The sequence below is a fragment of the Rhinoderma darwinii genome, chromosome 3 (assembly GCF_050947455.1).
Source record: "Rhinoderma darwinii isolate aRhiDar2 chromosome 3, aRhiDar2.hap1, whole genome shotgun sequence".
In the NCBI taxonomy this organism is placed as follows: domain Eukaryota; kingdom Metazoa; phylum Chordata; class Amphibia; order Anura; family Rhinodermatidae; genus Rhinoderma; species Rhinoderma darwinii.
The window spans coordinates 255427498-255447144 of record NC_134689.1 but is presented as its reverse complement, the minus strand read 5'-3'; the positions used below and the strand labels follow the sequence as shown (position 1 = coordinate 255447144).

Here is a 19647-nt window from a genome sequence, read left to right as displayed (position 1 = left end):
GAGATGGGAGAATAGTGCCCATTTTAATGTTAATATAGCTGTAATCTTCTTTGCTAACAAGGGTATAGTAAGTTGCATTGAAACAGTGAAGCAGAAGCCATCCAGCTGATATTCAGTATTCTGCAGACATCATGTGAACGAGATGTAAATATGGTAGATATTTTAAATTGAGTTTAAGTCAGTGAAGAAAAATGAAGAAAAATGATTACCCAGTGTGACATTTCTGTGTCCCTTAAAATCCCGGGAAAGGTTAGCAGCTATTAAAAAGTATATGTGTTTTTGACCTGGACTGCCATTATGTAATCCCATTATTAGAAGTTGCAGTGGGTATAATTATCTCTTTCCTCCAAGGTGCCCGCCAGAAAAGCCTCACGTTTAACTAGTTGCTCACAGCATCATTTTCCTGGTGCCAAAATCCCCTTAGGACAACCCTAAAAATAGAAGTGCCCCGTCCTATCCTGTTACACATGTTCTGTAGAGAAGGTCTGTGTGAATCTGAGTCTTCATGCTGCAGCACAGCTACCTAGAGAAATAAATTGGATTTTCATATACAATTAATTCCACAGTTTCAAATGTATTTTGGTTTAGAAATGAAGATCTGTAAAATAAAACAGGTTTACTAAGAAACGCCAAGACAGTGCGTGTAACCGCTCTATAGTTAAAGAAACACGTAAACTTAAATTACAAGATTTGTATCACATAATATGAAGAGTAAAGCGTCATATATTGTAATTTGTAAACCCATAGTGGGCAATATACTACACAATCCCCTCCTAGCAGATAAGATGGCATTCACTACGCTGACACTGATATTGCACTGAACGTTTGGGTGACAGCTCCTGGGGTGTCAGCTTGGCATCCAATCCACATCTCCAACCAAAAGACATGGTGCATTGTTCCTGGAAATTGAAATGTATTTATGATAAAGTGGGAAAATGTACAACATATATATAGTATTGATATATAGATAGCTAGATAGATTGATCGATAGATGATAGATAAATATGAGATGATAGATAGATAGATAGATAGATAGATAGATAGATAGATAGATAGATAGATAGATAGATAGATAGATAGATAGATAGATAGATAGATAGATAGATAGATAGATAGATAGATGATAGATAGAAGATGGATGTGTGTGGCCTCCTGTGTCGTGCATATCACTTCATATACATTAGATATACACTATGGCATTATGTTTCTGCATGTCTTATGTTAATACACTTATCAGCCAGACAGCCGTACTTCACAATAATGTATGTCTGTGACTTTCAAATACGTACTTTGGCTCCCCCACTGGTCCTTGTTCTCAGGATCTCAGGAGAGAAAGGACCATCTGCCAGAATAACCCTTTAATGATTGATATATACCCATGTGCCTGTAAGTAGGCACGACAACATGCAGCCTTTAAATTTACAGATGCCATGATGTCTACGACTGTCCACAGAGGCCTTGCGCTCCTTATTAATGACCTAAAATCAGTATTCCCATTTGTGCCTATGTACGGGTTCATATACTTTTATTTGAAGAATGCTACAAAAAAAAGTAAATATAATGTATACTTAATAGAGCTACTTTGGATTTGATAAATCCTTGTGTGTCACTCTCTACTATCACTGGCATGAAAATACATTGGTACATGTTTATTCAACATTTGAGATTTTGGGCGATGATATTTAGAGCAAATAATTTTGTCCAGAAGAAGTTTCTATAATTTTACATGAATATCAGCGATCAGTTTATCAGTAGAGAGAAAATTCGAGATCTGAGGTGTTTTGCAGCATGTAAATGTTAAACTTTATATCATCTCCCAGGGAGCAGTGCCTATTATTTTTTCCCTAAATTGGCACTTTTTAGATGGTGAGTACCTGTCGGTGCAGGCAGGGGACACTGCTTGCTTATTAAACCAGAATATATTACAGTCAAGACGGCTGGCATTTTGATAAAAGCAGATTTATTTTCATCACTACTTAACATTGAAGTTGCTCTGAACTCACAATTTCTACAGCCTCTACAAAAAGGTTCCCACTCTCTCCATGACTGAGGATAAGATTAGCTATAAGGATCAATTGAAGAATTTAAATGGGGGGACTTAGAAATACCGGGTTTCCTAGTACAGAAGAAGAAATGAATGTGTATATAGGATACTGGGATTCTACATGTGAGAGGTTGGCGTCCAATAGTATATCTGGCTTTATATCCAAATGTATTAGTAATGTTCAAGAGGAAGTAAAAAGAATAATGTGTATGTTTTACAGGCTCCCCAGCAGTGGGACAGGTGGGCTACATATAGCGAGATGTGCACATATTTAGGCTTCTTTACTAAGATGTCTAAGGTTTACACAGCATAAACTTAGACCAGGCAGTCTTAGGGCACATTCACACATGGCGGAATTGCTGTTGAATTCCGCTGCGGACAGTCCGCAGTGGAATTCTGCAGGAGCCGTTTTTTACATTTGTTTCTATTCTTTTTTGGGAAAGTTAGTTCAGACGTTGCAGAAAATAACTGTGAGGAAATCAGGCTGCGGTGCAGATTTTTCCCTCCGCAGCATGGTCATGACGTTGCGGAGAAGCAGGATTTTACTGCAGATTTCAGCCTTTGCAATGCAAATACTGAAATCTGTGGCAAGTCCGCTGTGATATCTGGAACGTCTGAATTACCTGTCAAATATGCAAATGTTGGTGCAGATTCGTTGCGTAATTGCCCCAAATCTGCACCATTTGCAGCGGAAAAATTCCGCCATGTGTGAACATGCCCTTAAGATGCGCCAAATTTATCACCGGGGCCACGCTGTACATCTTGTTAGACATGCGAGACATTTTTCTCTTTTCTTATACCAATTCTTGGTTGACTTCGTTTTTGTCTGGCACACTTTGGTGCATGCTGGTGCATTTTAGCCATGCCCCTTTCCCCGCTAAACCACATCCCCTTCTCTAGACACATTTTTTTGGAAGTGTCTGAATCTGTTTTCAAATTAAAGAGGCTCTGTCACCAGATTATAAATGCCCTCTCTCTTACATAATCTGATCGGCGCTGTAAAATAGATAACAACAGTGGTTTTTATTTTGAAAAACTATCATTTTTTAGCAAGTTACGAACAATTTTAGATTTATGCTAATTGTTCTTAATGACCAACTGGGCGTTTTTTAGCTTTTTACCAAGTGGGCGTTGTAAGGCCTTATTCACACGAACGTGTCCGTTTTGCACGTGTAAAAAATGCAGTGTTTTTCCTGCATTGCAGTTCCGTGTGACATCAGTGTATGGTGCTTGTCAGCGTTTTTTACGCGCGTATGTCATCCGTATGTCATGCGTTATTTACGTCAGCAAAATAAACTGAAGGAGGTGGTTTTCTTTTTCTCATAATTTCTTTAGCAACTGTTGCGTGAATCACGCACAGCACACGGATGTATGTCCGTGTGCTGTCCGTGATTTTCACGCACCCATTGACTTCAATGGGTGCGTGATGCGCAAAAAACGCACAAGTTTAGGACATGCAGTGAGTTTCACGCAGCGGACACACGCTGTGTGAAAAACACTGAATGTCTGAATGGCCCCATTGACTTGCATAGGTCCGTGTGACGTGCATTACGCTCGTGTGAATTAGGCCTAAAGAGAAGTGTATAGCTACTGGTCCTATTACCAGCTATGAACAATTCTTCTATAACCCTAAAATAATAACTAAAGGTATATCTAAAGCTTATGAGGCCATCCACCAGCATGAACTTTCTCTGTCTGCCTTTAATTTTATACAAAAATGGGAACTGGAATTGGGGAGGTCATTTAGTGTTGAGCAGTGGGAGACGGCGTTTCGAATTTGTTTTAAGGCATCTCACTGTGTAAATCATTTGGAAGCCTCCAGGAAATTGCCTTATAGATGGTACATGACTCCATATCGCTTATCTAAAATGTTCTCTAATGTACCCTCTAACTGTTGGCGATGTCAAGCCTCTACCAGTTCTTTACTACATAACTGGTGGAGATGTAATTTCATAGTTCAAAAAAAAAATAAAAAAATTTCATACTTACTTTCCTCCTGTCCGGCCTCCAGCGATGACGTTTCATCCATGTCGCCGCTGCAGCCAATCACAGGCTTTAGTGGCGGTCACGCACGTCAGGATGACGTCAGAAGGCCAGCCTCCAGGGATGACGCTTCATCCCACGTGACCGCCTCTGCAGCCAATCACAGGCTGCAGCGGCCTCTGCAGCCAATCACAGGCTGCCGCATCAGAAAGGAAGGCCGGACTGGAGGAAGAAGAGGGACTCGTCACCAAGAGAACGACCGGGTATGTATGAACTGATTTTTATTTTATTTTTAATCAGCAGCCTAATTTCTCTATCAGTGATTGATAGAGACAAGTGGCTGCCGATTAGTGTAATATTTCTGTTATGTTTTTCTGCCCGCCCGGCCGTTGCTAGGCAACGGCTCCGTCACACATGGACGGCACACGGATGGCACACGGATGCCTTCCGTGTGCCTTCAGTTTTTTTGACGGCCCCATTGACTTGCATGGGCCTCACGGTCACGGAATCCCGGCCCAAAGTAGGACATGCTCTACTTTGGATCGGAACGGAGCAACGGGACCGTCAAAAAAACTGAATTGTGCATGGCCCCATTGAAATGAATGGGTCAGGGTGCTAGCCGTCAGAAAAACAGCTAGCATCCTGAAGGAAAAAACTGAAGTGGGCATGGGGCCTTAGCATAAATCATAAATGATCGTTTTTCAAAATAAAAACCACTGTTGTTATCTACATTACAGCACCTATCAGATTATGTAGGAGATAGGGCATTTATAATCTGGTGACAGAGCCTCTTTAATTAAAAAAGAAATGCAAGAAAATTGGGAAATTTTTGACACATTCTAGTCACAGACAGTAATAAATCTGCCCCGTTGTGTTTATAGGTGCTTTTTGTCCTGTATATTTATGAAACTAATGTGTACTGCTATAAATCAACAGTTCCAAGAATTGTCTATCCCTTTGTTCTCCCAGTATGCCACCCATTTAGGAATTCGCTACATCAACAAACTAAAAATACATTTTGTACCTGCCTTAACCCTTAACGCACCTTGACACAACTGTACATCATGGTTTGCCCTGCATTAAGGCACCATGAAGTACAGTTACGTCATAGTGCTTTTCTGTCACCATGTCAAAACAGATGGTGACAGAACAGTGACATCGGCTGTCATAGAAGGCCGATAGTCACTGTGACTCGTTTGGCGGGAACAATCGCGGCACGGCGCCGCCAGCGATCGCTGTGATTGGTCAGTCAGTAGTGACTGACCAATCACAATTTTGCAGCATGGTTACCCGGCTAAAAGAGCCGGGTAGCCACGCTAGCTGATTGGCTGTTGGCAACAGGAGGCCTAACAATGGCCCCCTGTCTACCAAGTGCGGCGGCTTGTTATGCCCCGCCCGGAGGTGGGGCTTAAAAGACTTCCGGCGGCAGATGAAAGATGGGCCGGGCTCAGAAGCTGAGCCTGCGCCATCAGCCGACGGATGTCAGCTGTAACGGCAGGGAACGGAGCTAGCTCTGCTTCCTGCCATTAACGCCTTAGATGCCGCGAGCAAAAGCACGGATGCCGATCGTTACTATGGCAACCGGAGGCCAACAGTGGCTTCCTGGTCTGCCACGTACGGAAGCCTATTAGGCCCCGCCTGGAGGCGGGGCCTAATAGGCTTGCTGTCAGTGAATAGTTGACAGCTCTAATGCATTGCATTACGTGGGTAGTGCAATGCATTACAATAAAGATGAGAGGTGCAGGTCTTCAAGTCCCCTAGTTGGACAAAAAAAAGTTATAAGAAAGTTATAAAAAAGTTCAAAGTTATTAAATTAAAAACTGACATTTTTCCTATAATAAGTGTTTTATTATAGGAAAAAAAATTAAAACGTTAAAAAAGTACACATATAATTGGCATCACCGCGTTCGTAACAACCCAAACTATAAAACTATAATATTATTTTTCCCGCACGGTGAACACCACAAAACAAAAACAATGCCAGAATCGCTATTTTTTTGGTCACCATCCCTTCTAAAAGTGATCAAAAAGTCACACGTACCCCAAAATAGTACCAGTAAAAACTATATCCCGTCCCACAAAAAACAAGTCCTTACAAAGCCCTGTCAACGCAAAAATAAAAAGTTATGGGAACACAAAAAATAAAATATTTTTCAAAAAAGGGATTTTTTTGTACAAGCGCAGTAAAATATAAAAAAAAGGTATCGCCATAATCATATCGACCCACAGAATAAAGTAAAATGCCATTTATTGCGCACGGTGAACACTAAAAAAAAAAAAACATTAGCAGAATTGCTGTTTTTTGGTCATTTTGCTTGCCAAAAAAATGGAATAAAAAGTGATCAAGAAAATGGCGTGTACCCCAAAATGGTACCAATGGAAAGTACAGATTGTCCCGCAGCACATAAGCCCTCACACAGCTCCGGTGGAGAAAAAATAAAAAAGTTCTGGCTCTCAGACTATGGTGACAAAAAATATGCAGGGTGTTCCAAAAGCGGATAAGATCAGGCACCATTTATCAGTGCGACACTGGCCACACATATGCGGGTTATTATTTATTTACCCCATTATTATACCCTCTTATTATGCCCTGATGTACTCCGCACAGATTACATATGCCCCCACATTATAAACTGAAATACCAGCAAAACCCCAAACAGAAATACTGGAAAGCAAAATCTGCGCTCCAAAAGCCAAAGGGCATGTTCAGACTTGGCGGAATTTTTCCGCTGAAAATGTTGGTGCAGATTTGGGGCAATTACGCAACGAATCTGCACCAATATTTGCATATTTGACAGGTAATTCAGACGTTGCTGAAATCACAGCGGACTTGCCACAGATTTCAGTTTTTGCATTGCAAAGGCTGAAATCCGCAGTGAAATTCCACTTCTTCTCCGCAACAGACAGTGCATGCTGTGGTCTGAAAATTCCGCACCGCAGCCTATGTTCCGCAGCTGAGTTTTCCGCAACGTCTGCACGAAGTTAATTAAAAAGGTGTTGAAACCAATGGACAAACTGTCTGCTGCGGATTTCCACTGCGGACTGTCCGCAGCGGAATTCAACAGCAATTCCGCCACGTCTGAATGTGCCCAAATGTCGCTCCCTCCCTTCTGAACCCTGCAGCGTGCCCAAACAGCAGTTTACGTCCACATATATGGCATCACCATAACCGGGAGAACTGGCTTAACAGTTTGAGGTATTTGGGGGGTGTGACTTGCTATGCGCCATTGGACATCACCACATTAGGTTCAGCATTTAAATGTGTAATTTATAGCCATCTCCTGATGAAGGAAGCGAAACGAGCGTCGAGGTGTTCCTCGGATAGGAAATTTGTCATCTACCATCATGTCTACCATAGGTAAATAACCCTATTGTTGATATCAATGTGATTTGTAATACTTTTGCTCTGCAATATACCTGTGGTGTACCTGGGAGATCATATTCTAGATTCCTGTTCTCTGCATAACACTTTGCATATGTTTATATGGTCATGATTATGGGTCATGGTGGACATTCCCATCCGGGGCGTTTTTAATTGTTTGTTTTCTAACTGTATGTAACTTAGTGGGTGATTTTCCCTAAGGGGATAATAAAGATTTGTATTTTTCTAAATATGTGAATACTTTATGAATTTTTGGATAAGACATTTTTTATGGAGTTTTTGAAGAGATATTTATGTCTTGATCGTACAGTGTATTCTTAGGATACATTTTGGTTGATAACAGTTTGAGGTATTTGTCTTCAGTGGCACAAACTGAGCACATCATATAGTGCACTAAATTGGCATATCAGTGGAAAATTGCAATTTTCACTTTGCACCATCCGCTTGGAACTAATTTCTAATGTAGAATCACCTGTGGGGTCAAAATGCTCACTACACCCCTTAAAATGCCCTAAGGGGTGTAGTTCCCAATATTGGGGTCACTACTTGGGGGCTTGTTTTACTATTTGACTTCTGAGCCCTGCAATTGTGGGCCAAAGCTGGGAAAATCACCAAAATAGACCTCAAATGCGCATGGTGCTCTTCACTTCTGAGCCCTGTCATATGTCCAGGCAAATGATAAATGACTTGAGGGGTGTAGTTTCCAAAATGGGGTCACTTCTTGGGGCTTCCACTGTACTCTGATACTTCAGGGGTTTTGCATATGCGACATTATTGGCCAAAAACCAATACAGCAAAATCTGCATGCCAAATAGCGCTCCTTCGTTTTAGAGCTTTGCTGTGGGTCCAAATAGCAGTTTATGACCACATGTGGGGTATTGGCGTAATCGGGAGATATTGCTTTACAAATGTTGGGGTGCTTTTTCTCCAGAATCCCTTGTGAAAATGAAGACATTCTACAATTTAGTGGAACAAAATGTAGATTTTAATTTTCACGGCCTAATTCCAATAAATTCTGCAAAAGGCCAGTGGGGTCTAAATGCTCACTATACCCCTAGATAGATTCCTTGAGGGGTGTAGTTTCCCAAATGGGGTCACTTTTGGGGGGTTTCCACTGTTTTGGCCTCTCATGGGTTTTGCAAATGAAACATGGCACCTGAAAAACAACCAAGCAAAATTTGAGCTCCAAAAGCCAAATGGCACTCCTTCCCTTGTGAGCCCTGCCGTGGGTCCAAACAGCAGTTTATTACCACATATAGAGTATCGCCGTGCTCAGAAGAGTTTGCTTTACACATTTTGGTTTTCTTTTTCTCCTTTATCTATTGTGAAAATTGAAAAATCTGAGCTAAAACGACATTTTATTAGAAAAAACTTAGATTTTCATTTTCAGAGCATAATTACACTAAATTCAGCAAAATACCTGTGGGGTCAAAATGCTCACTATACTCCTTGATAAATTCCTTGAGGAGTGTAGTTTGCCAAATGGTGTCTTTTTGGGGGTGTTTTCTTTGTTTTGGCCCCACAAGACTTCTTCAAACCTGACCTGGTGCCTAAAATATATTCTAATAAAAATAAGGCCCCAATATCCTCTAGGTGCTCCTTCGATTCTGAGGCTTGTGTTTCCGTCCAGTAGCACGCTAGGGCTACAAGTGGGATATTTCTAAAAACAGCAGAATCTGGGCAATAAATATTGAGTTGCGTTTCTCTGGTAAAACCTTCTGTGTTACCTTTAATTTGCTTTAATTCTTGTGAAACACCTAAAGGGTTAAGAAATTTTCTAAATGCTGTTTTGAATACTTTGAGGGGTTCAGTTTTTAAAATGGGGTGATTTATAAGGGGTTTATAGTGTATATAAGGCCCTCTAAACCAGGTCAGAATGGAACCGGTTCCTAAAATAAGGCTTTTGACATTTTCTTGGAAATGTGAGAAATTGCTGCTAAAGTAACATCCTAGAAAAATAAAAGGACAATCAAAAAACGATGCAAACATAAAGTAGACATATGGGAAATGGGAAATAGTAACTATTTTGTGTGGTATTTCTATCTGTCTTACAAGCAGGTACATTTAAATTTAAAAAAAAATGCTAATTTATGAAATTTTTCTCAAAATGTTGGTGTTTTTCATAAATAAACACTGAATGTGTCGACCAAATTTGACCACTAACTTAACCCCTTCCCTCTTTAGCCACTTTTGACCTTCCTGACCGAGCCTCATTTTTCAAATCTGACATGTGTCACTTTATGTGGTAATAACTCCGGAATGCTTTCACCTATCCAAGCGATTCTGAGATTGTTTTCTCGTGACACATTGGACTTTATGTTACTGGCAAAATTTGCTCGATATGTTCAGTATTTAATTGTGAAAAACACCAAAATTTAGCGAAAAATTGCAAAAATTAGCATTTTTCTCAATTTAAATGTATCTGCTTGTAAGACAGGCAGTTATACCACCCAAAATTGTTGCTAATTAACATCACCCATATGTCTACTTTAGATTGGCATCGTTTTTTGAACATCCTTTTATTTTTGTAGGACGTTACAAGGCTTAGAACTTTAGCAGCAATTTCTCACATTTTCAAGAAAATTTCAAAAGGTCATTTTTACAGGGGCCAGTTCAGTTGTGAAGTGGCTTTGAGGGCCTTATATATTAGAAACCCCCAAAAAGTCACCCCATTTTTAAAACTTCACCCCTCAAAGTATTCAAAACAGCATTTAGAAAATGTCTTAACCCTTTACACATGTCACAGGAATTAAAGCAATGTAGAGGTGAATTTTACAAATTTCATATTTTTTTGCAGAAATAAATTTTTTGTACAATTTTTTTTTATAACACAGAAGGTTTTACCAGAGAAATGCAACTCAATATTTGTTGCCCAGTTTCTGCAGTTTTAGGAAATATCCCACATGTGGCCGTGGCGTGCTACTGGACTGAAGCACCGGCCTCAGAAGCAAAGGAGCACCTGGTGGATTTTGGGGCCTTATTTTTGTTAGAATAAATTTTAGGCACCATGTCAGGTTTGAAGGGCTCTTGCGGTGCCAAAACAGTCAAAATCCCCCAAAAGTGACCCCATCTGGGAAACTACACACCTCAAGGAAATTATCTAGGGGTACAGTGAGCATTTTGACCGCACAGCTTTTTTACAGAAATTATTAGAAGTAGGCCGTGAAAATTAAAATCAACATTTCTTCAAAGAAAATGTAGGTTTAGCGATTTTTTTTCTCATTTTCACAAAGACTAAAGGAGAAAAAGCACCGTAAAATTTGTAAAGCAATTTCTCCCGAGTAAAACAATACCCCACATGTGGTAATAACCAGTTGTTTGGAGACACGGCGAGGCTGAGAAGGGAAAGAGCGCTATTTGGCTTTTGGAGCTCAAGTTTAGCAGGAATGGTTTGTGGAGGCCATGTCACATTTACAAAGCCCCTGAGGGGACAAAACAGTGGAAACCCCCCACAGGTGACCCCATTTTGGAAACTACGCCCATTGAGGAAATTATCTAGGGGTATAGTGAGCGTTTTGACCCAACAGGTTTTTTGCATAAATTATTGGAAATAGGCCCTGAAAATGACAATCTAAATTTTTTCAAAGAAAATGTAGGTTTAGCTAATTTTTTCTCATTTCCACAAGGACTGAAGGAGAAAAAGCACCGTAAAATTTGTAAACCAATCTCTCCCGAGTAAAACAATGCCCCACATGTGGTAATAAACGGTTGTTTGGAGACACGGCAGGGCTGAGAAGGGAAAGAGCGCTATTTGGCTTTTGGAGCTCAAGTTTAGCAGGAATGGTTTGCGGAGGCCAGGTCACATTTACGAAGTCCCTGAGGAGACAAAACAGTGGAAACCCCCCACAAGTGACCCCATTTTGGAGACTACACCCATGAGGAAATTATCTAGGGGTATAGTGAGCTCTTTGACCCCACAGGTTTTTTGCAGAAATTATTGGAAGTAGGCCCTGAAAATAAAAATCAACATTTTTTCAAAGAAAATGTAGGTTTAGCTTATTTTTACTCATTTCCACAAGGACTGAAGGAGAAAAAGCACCACAAAATTTGTAAAGCAATTTCTCCTGAGTAAAACAATGCCCCACATGTGGTAATAAACGGCTGTTTGGAGACACGGCTTGGCTTAGAAGGGAAAGAGCGCTATTTGGCTTTTGGAGATCACATTGAGCAGGAATGGTTTGCGGCGGCCATGTCACATTTGCAAAGCCCCTGAGGGGAAAAAACAATGAAAACGCCCAAAAAGTGACACCATTTAGGAAACTACACCTCTTGAGGAATTCATCTAGGGGCGTAGTGACCATTTTGACCCCACAGATGTTTCATAGAATTTATTAGAATTGGGCAGTGAAAATAAAAACAATCCTTTTTCTTCAATAAGACGTAGCTTTAGCGCAAATTTTTTCATTTTCGCAACAAATAAAAGAAAAAAAGAACCCAACATTTGTAAAGCAATTTCTACCGAGTACGGCAATACCCCATATGTGGTCATAAACTGCTGTTTGGGCACACGGCAGGGCTCAGAAGGGAAGGACCGCCATTTGGAGTGCAGATGTTTCTGGATTGGTTTCTGGGCGCCTGTGGGCCCAAAACAGTGGAAACCCCCCAGAAGTGACCCAATTTTGGAAACTACACCCCTCAATGCATTTACCTAGGGGTGTAGTGAGCATGTTAACCCTGCAGGTGTTTTGTGGAAATTAGTGTGAACTCGATGTTGCAGAGTGAAAATGGGATTTTTTCCACAGATATGTGGACAATATGTGGTGCCCGGCTTGTGCCACCATAACAAGACAGCTCTCTAATTATTATGCTGGGTTTCCTGGTTTTAGAAACATCCTACATGTGGCCCTAATCTCTTGCCTGGACAGTCGACCAGGCTCAGGAGTGAAAGGGTACCATGTAAAATTGAGGCCTAATTTGGCGATTTACAAAGTATTGGTTCACAACTGCAGAGGCTCAGATGTGAAATAATAAAAATAAACCCCTGGGAAGTGACCCCACTATGGAAACTGCACCCCTCAAGGCATTTATTAAGGGGTGTAGTGAGCATTTTCACCCCACAGATCTTTTCCATAAATGAATGCGCTGTGGATGGTGCAAATTAAAAATTTATATTTTTCCCTAGATATGCCATTCAGTGGCAAATATGTCGTGCCCAGCTTATGCCACTGGAGACACACACCCCAAAAATTGCTAAAAGGGTTCTCCTGGGTATGACGATGCCATATATGTGGAAGGAAACTGCTGTTTGGGCACGCTGTAGGGTTCAGATGGGAGGAAATGCCATTTGGCTTTTGGAGCGTGGATTTTGCTTGGTAGTAGTTTTGTTTGGAGTCTTACTGGTGTTTCCGTTTATAATGTAGGGCATATGTAAGCCGGGCGGAGTATATAAGGGGCATAGTCAGGTGGTATAATAATGGGGTAAAAAAAACAATAAAATAATCCATAGATGTGTGTTACGCTGTGAAGCAATCCTTTCCGCACAGGCCGGTGTCGCACTGATAAATGGCGTCCTTTCTTATCCCCCTTTTGGTGCACATTCCGCGCCTTTGTAGTTTGGGGAATTTTGCTGTGAAGTGTTGTCCTGGTATAATACGGGCACCGTCGCTTCCAGCGGATATGTTTGGGCCCTCCCTTTCCTGGTTCCCTAATTTTAGGTCCTTGAAAAATCGCCTCTTCAAACAGAAGAAATGTTCCCCTCGGGCACAACTGCATATTTTTTTATTTCCTGACTTATTGGAGCCATAACTAATTTTATTTTTCATAGACGTAGCGGTATGAGGGCTGGTTTGTTGCGGGACGAGCTGTAGTTATTATTGGTACCATTTTGGGGTACATGTGACTTTTTGATCACCTTTTATCCTATTTTTTGGGATGCCAGGTAAACAAAAAAACGCAATTCTGGCACAGCTTTTTTCGGTTTTTTTTTATACTGCATTCACCATGCGTTATAAATTACATGTTAACTTTATTCTGCGGGTCAGTACGATTCCGGCGATACCTAATTTATAGAACTTTTTTATGTTTTACAACTTTTTGCACAATAAAATTACTTTTGTAAAAAGAATGTATTTTTTCTGTCGCCAAGTTGTGAGAACCATAACTTTTTAATTTTTTTGTCGACGGAGGTGTATGAGGGCTTGTTTTTTGCGGGACGAGCTATAGTTTTTATAGGTACCATTTTTGGATACGTGCGACTTTTTGATCACTTTTTATTCTAATATTTGTAGGGCAAAGTGACCAAAAAACAGAAACTCTGGTAACGTTTTTTACGGTTTTTTTTACGCTGTTCACCGCGCAATAAATAATATAATATTTTGATACCTCCGGTCGTTACGGTCGTGGCGATACCAAATACATATGGTTTATTATTATTTTTCAATAATAAAGGACTTGATAAGAGTAAAAGGGGGATTGTGTTTTATTTGATTACTTGAAACTTTTACTGTTTTCAAACTTTTATTTTTGGCACTTTTTTTTACACTTTTTTATACTTTTTTTACACTTTTTCTCAAGTCCCACTAGGGGACTTGAAGTTCCATTCCAACGGTCAGATTTTTTTTTTTCTAATACATTGCACTACCTATGTAGTGCAATGTATTAGATCTGTCAGTCATTCACTGACAGCAAGCCGATTAGGCTTCGCCTCCCGGCGGGGCCTAAATCGGCTTCCGTAATGGCAGAGCAGGAGACCATTGTGTCTCCTGTTGCCATAACAGCAGTCGCCAGTCCCGATTGCCTGTCAGGGCTGGCGATCTGCTAGTAACCGCTACGATGCAGCAATCGCTTTCGATTGCTGCATCGAAGGGGTTAATGGCAGGGATCGGAGCTAGCTCCGGTTCCTGCCGTTACAGGTGGATGTCAGCTGTACAGTACAGCTGACTTCCACTGCTGATGACGCCGGATCAGCTCCTGACCCGGCGCCATCTTGCCGGCAGCTACGGAAGCCGATCAGGCTCCGCCGTCGGGCGGATCTTGACCGGCTTCGGTGCTAGGCAGACCGGGAGGCCAGTATTAGGCCTCCGGTTGCCATTGCAGCCACCGGAACCCCGGCAATTTCATTACTGGGGTTCCGATGAGCTGCAAACACCTTAAGTGCAGCGATCGCGTTTGAGCGCTGCACTTAAGGGGTTAATGGCGGGGATCGAAGCTAATTTCGGTCCCCGCCGTTACAGCCGGATGTCAGCTGTAAGATACAGCTGAGATCCGGTGATGATGGCACCGGCTCAGCTTCTGAGCCGGTCCCAAACATTTGGCGTACATGTACGGCAAGATGCGGGAAGTCAGTACTTTCCATGACGTACATGTACGGCAAATGTCGGGAAGGGGTTAAAGTCCAATGTGTCATGAGAAAACAATCTCAGAATCGCTTGAAAAAATAAAAGCATTTCAAAGTTATTACCACTTAAAGTGATACATGTCAGATTTGAAAAAAAATGGCCTGGTCCTTAAAGAGGCTCTGTCACCAGATTATCAAATCCCTATCTCCTATTGCATGTGATCGGAGTTGCAATGTAGATAACAGTAACGTGTTGTTTTGTTTTGTTTTTTAAACGATCATTTTTGGTCAAGTTATGAGCAATTTTATATTTATGCAAATGAGCTTTGAAATGGACAACTGGGCGTGTTTTTTTTTTCGTATTTCCAACTGGGCGTGTATTGTGTTTTTATCAACTGGGCGTGTTTACTTGTTTTACTAACTGGGCGTTGTGAATAGAAGTGTATGATGCACATGGTGATGCTGCTGCAAATTCAACTGTACGCCTGGAGCTCTGGTGTCTTCTCTCTTCCGACGCCAAGGACCTGTGGGTGACGTCATGCTGTGTCTGCAGTGAAAGAAGCTGGCTGGTAGTGATGACGTCACCCACAGGTCCTTCAACCTTGGCGTCGGAAGAGAGAAGACACCACAGTTCCAGGCGTATGGTAAGCATAGCAAACTCCCTAGAGACGAGCATATTAACCTTTTGGACGCTTTTCAGCCGCTGTATCTTCTTTGTCCGACGACAAGGTTGAAGAACCTGTGGGTGACGTCACGCTGTGTGTCTTTAGTGAAAGAAGCTGGTTGGGAACGATGAGAAGTGTATGATGCTAATTTGTCAGCGTCATACACTTCTATTCACAACGCCCAGTTAGTAAAACAAGTAAACACGCCCAGTTGTTAAAAACACAATAAACGCCCAGTTGGAAATACGAAAAAAAAAACACGCCCAGTTGTCCATTTCAAAGCTCATTTGCATAAATATAAAATTGCTCATAACTTGTCCAAAAATGATCGTTTTTCAAAAAGAAAACAAAAAACGTTACTGTTATCTACATTGCAGCGCCGATCACATGCAATAGGAGATAGGGATTTGATAATCTGGTGACAGAGCCTCTTTAAGGCCAAAACAGGCTTAGTCACTAAGGGGTTAAACTGGTCACAGACGTAAATATTTTCCCCAATACAACAAACATTCAATTTTTTTGGGCAATTAGAATGCACCCATAATATGAATGGACAATTATTAGTATTGCGTTAAGAATGTATAATTTGCATTGTCCCGCATGTATTATTTACAGACAATGGTAAACTAAATTCTACAATTGTAGCATTTACTACTAACAACGATTTTGAAGCATAAATAATAAGTGTACTTAGCGATGTCGCAGATTTCCATCAGTTGGAATTGCTTGCCAAAGATGTAACAATTATGGCTAATGATCATAAAATAGTTTGGATCATTAATGATAATTGCTATGGCTAATTCCAGCTTAGGCTACATTCAGGCGAGCGTGTAACATTTACGCGCATAAAATGTACACGTTTTTCCTACATTTCATGTCAGTGTGCGTTGCGTATTGGCATCAGTGTGCTTTGCCTGTGGCATGCGTTTTCACGTCTGTGCAATCACTTCTTTTTTTTAATTTATTTCTCTGCTTTTCTATGTAACTGATGTGTGAAACACGGACAGCATATGAAAGTCGTGTGCACGGATGTCCGGTTTTCACGCACCCATAGACTTCAATGGGCGACTAGGTGTGCAAAATCGCACCAAAATAGGACATGAAGAGAGTTTCGCGCAACAGACACTCGCTGCGTGAAAACTCACTCATGTCTGAATAGCCCCATTGAAATGAATGGGTCCGTGTGCTGTGCGTTATTTCAACGCACAGCACACAGACGAGTAATACGCTCGTCTGAATGAGCATCCGAATAAGACCAGGACCACACGCACTGTTTTGATTCAGTCTTTGGCTCCGTTTTGTTTTTAACCAAGCATATGAATGGACACAAAAGACAGGAGATGTAATAGGGCACATTCAGACGTCGCGGAATTGCTGTTGAATTCCACTTTGGACAGTCCGCAGTGGAATTCGGCAACATACGTTTTTTACATTTGTTTCTATACATTTTTAGGTAAATTAGTTCAGACGTTGCGGAAAATAACTGTGGACTTTAGTCTGCTGTGCAGAATTTTCACTCCGCAACGTGCACATTTTGTTGCGGAGAAGCTGAAGAATTTCACTGCGAATTTCGGCCTTTGCAATGCATAAACTGAATTCTGTGAGAAGTCCGCTGTGATATCTGCAACGTCTGAATTACCTGTCAAATGTGCAAATGTTGCTGGAGATTCGTTGCGGAATTACCGTGAATCTGCACCAACATTTGCAGCGGAAATATTCTGCCACGTGTGAACATGCCCTCAGTCTTTTGTTGATACCTTTCCTTCCTTTTGGATCCACTTCTGGCTTTGGCTAAAAAAAAACTCAGCCAAAAACTGCACCAAATACTGCGTGTGTGGTCTTGGCCTTAGACTTTGACTGTCAATTCTCACCTCTGGGAATCTGGACATAGACCCTACCAGTTGGTGATAGGGTATGCTCACACGCAAAGCGAAAAAGGGAAAAAAACAGCCTCTGATTTTCAGCAGTTTTTAAACAACAATCGTTTTTTGATGCGTTTTTTTGCGGCCGTTTTTTTTTAGCTGTTTGTCTATTGACTTAATGTAAAACTGATTAAAAAATGGCTCAAGAAGTAAAATGCACTTCTTTTTACAGGGCTTTTTTTACGTGCCATTTTTTCAAACAGCCGCGTAAAAAAAACAACGCCTCGTCGCAACTAAACACCGTTTTTCCCATAGAAATCAATGGGTAAATCTTTGGAGGCATTCAGCTTCAGTTTTTTCAGCCGTTTTTCGGGCCGCTTACTCCCAGAAAAACGGCTGAAAATAATCCATGTGAACATACCCTTAAATAAAAATTCTGCCGCTGCCCCCTGCTCCCCTACAAAAACAAATTTATGCCTTAGGTCATCTGAAGTCTCAAGTGTAATTTATACTAGATTTAAAATGTTAAAAGGGTTGTCTCAACACGGACAACCCATTTCATATTGAAGCTGCTCCTGACACCCCCAGAAAAGAGATGACTTTTTTTGGAGAACGCTGTAGCAACCCAAATAATTCTCCTGTAGAGGCAGCTGAAGGGAAAACCAGTAATTCATAGTCTCCATTTTGGCTAATAGAGGGGGTTCCTAACCAGGCGTCCTCCTCTATGATGTTTATATGCCCTAATATGGTATATGTACAGAAGTTGACTTAATGAAACAACCCCTTTAAGAGAAATTTTGGGGGGAGATTTGTTGTAGGATTGGGGAATGTTAAATGCATGATTAAAAAAAATTTTGAAAATGGAGCAAACTGCAGCAAAGTTATCAAGATGGAACGCATGACATACTGTATTTGGAATTACTTGATACAAATGTTAGACTCAATCCTCTGCCTTATATACCTTTACAACAATATTTTCCGCTATTTCTTTAATATATTTGCCACATTTACGTCTCCTCTTAGCTGTACTCCTTTCTCTCAATACTTTTCAAGTTAGTCAAAAACACATAATACATTGGAAGCAAACTATGAACTACATTTTTCGTTGCATTTTGCTTAGTAAATCTTATCTTGCATATGTACTTTGACCAATACTCATAGTACAAGTTATAGACTATTTGTCCCATGATAAATGCCAATCTGTAGGAAGTCTGTAAAAGGCTCTGCCATGTGTATGGGTCCTTAATCATCTGTATTATTTAAGCAGCATATGTGCTGAGATCAGCTAGATAGACGAATGAATACTGTAGTCGAAACAATTTCAATGTTTTTTATACATTATTTTATCTGAGATTTGATCTATTAGGTGTATTTGAAAATCACACATTACTTTCTGTAGAACACAACATGAAATTATATACAAAAAAAATAGAGAGGAGAATTCCCTTCATCACTGATTCTCTTAAATGCAGATCACTAATTTGCTGAGAATTAATTTTCCATGTCTATAGATGAGTGAATATTTAGCATGTTTGCACATGAAAGAAACTCAACAAGTTGACCTGAAGTCCAAAGGAAAGCACATGTATGATATTATAATATCAAGGTGAGTTGCACCAAGTATCAAACTTTAGCTATCCTGTCTTGTTGAACACAGCTCTGCTACATCCAAACGTTTATCCAGTCTATTATGTATACTCTGTTAGTGACATAACAAAAAAAGATATGCATTGTTGCTTGTGTTCTTCCTCTCTTATGCTGCGTTCACATCTGCGTCAGGGCTCCGTTCCGACGTTCCGTCTGAGCTTTCCGTCGGAACGGAGCCCTGACTGACACAAACGGAAACCATAGGTTTCTGTTTCCATCACCATTGATTTCAATGGTGACGGAGCCGGTGCCAGTGGTTTACGTTTGTCTCCGTTGTGCAAGGGTTCCGTAGTTTTGACGGAATGAATAGCGTAGTCGACTGCGGTATTGATTCCATCAAAACAACGGAACCCTTGCACAACGGAGACAAACGGAAACCACTGGCACCGGATCCGTCCCCATTGAAATCAATGGTGATTGTTTCGGTCAGGGCTCCATTCTGATGAAAAACTCAGACGGAACGTCGGAACGGAGCCCTAACGGATATGTGAACGAAGCATAACTCTATGCCTTTTATGTGCTCTCCCTTTTTCCCATATAATTTATTAAACCAGATAACCATGTGTGGCAAGCATGGTGGCATTAGAAAAGCATAAACATTATCCCAATACTGACAAGCAATTGCTACAGCAAAGAGAGAATCATAAACGCATTGGATACACACAACTTCAGAGATGGGCATTTCCCACGAAAGGTAGCAGTCGTCCATTCAATTTACAGATCGAAGTAACACACAACATTTTTTCAAAGCAATAAAAAGTAGATATAAAAGAAATAGTCCCCAACAA

General features: G+C 40.9%; 1 protein-coding gene across 2 annotated transcripts in view; it reads left to right on the top strand.

The window, feature by feature from the left end:
• Nucleotides 1-19647, top strand: part of RORA (RAR related orphan receptor A) — a 425240-nt gene that overhangs the window by 129461 nt on the left and 276132 nt on the right. The gene's annotated exons all lie outside the window — the stretch shown is intronic.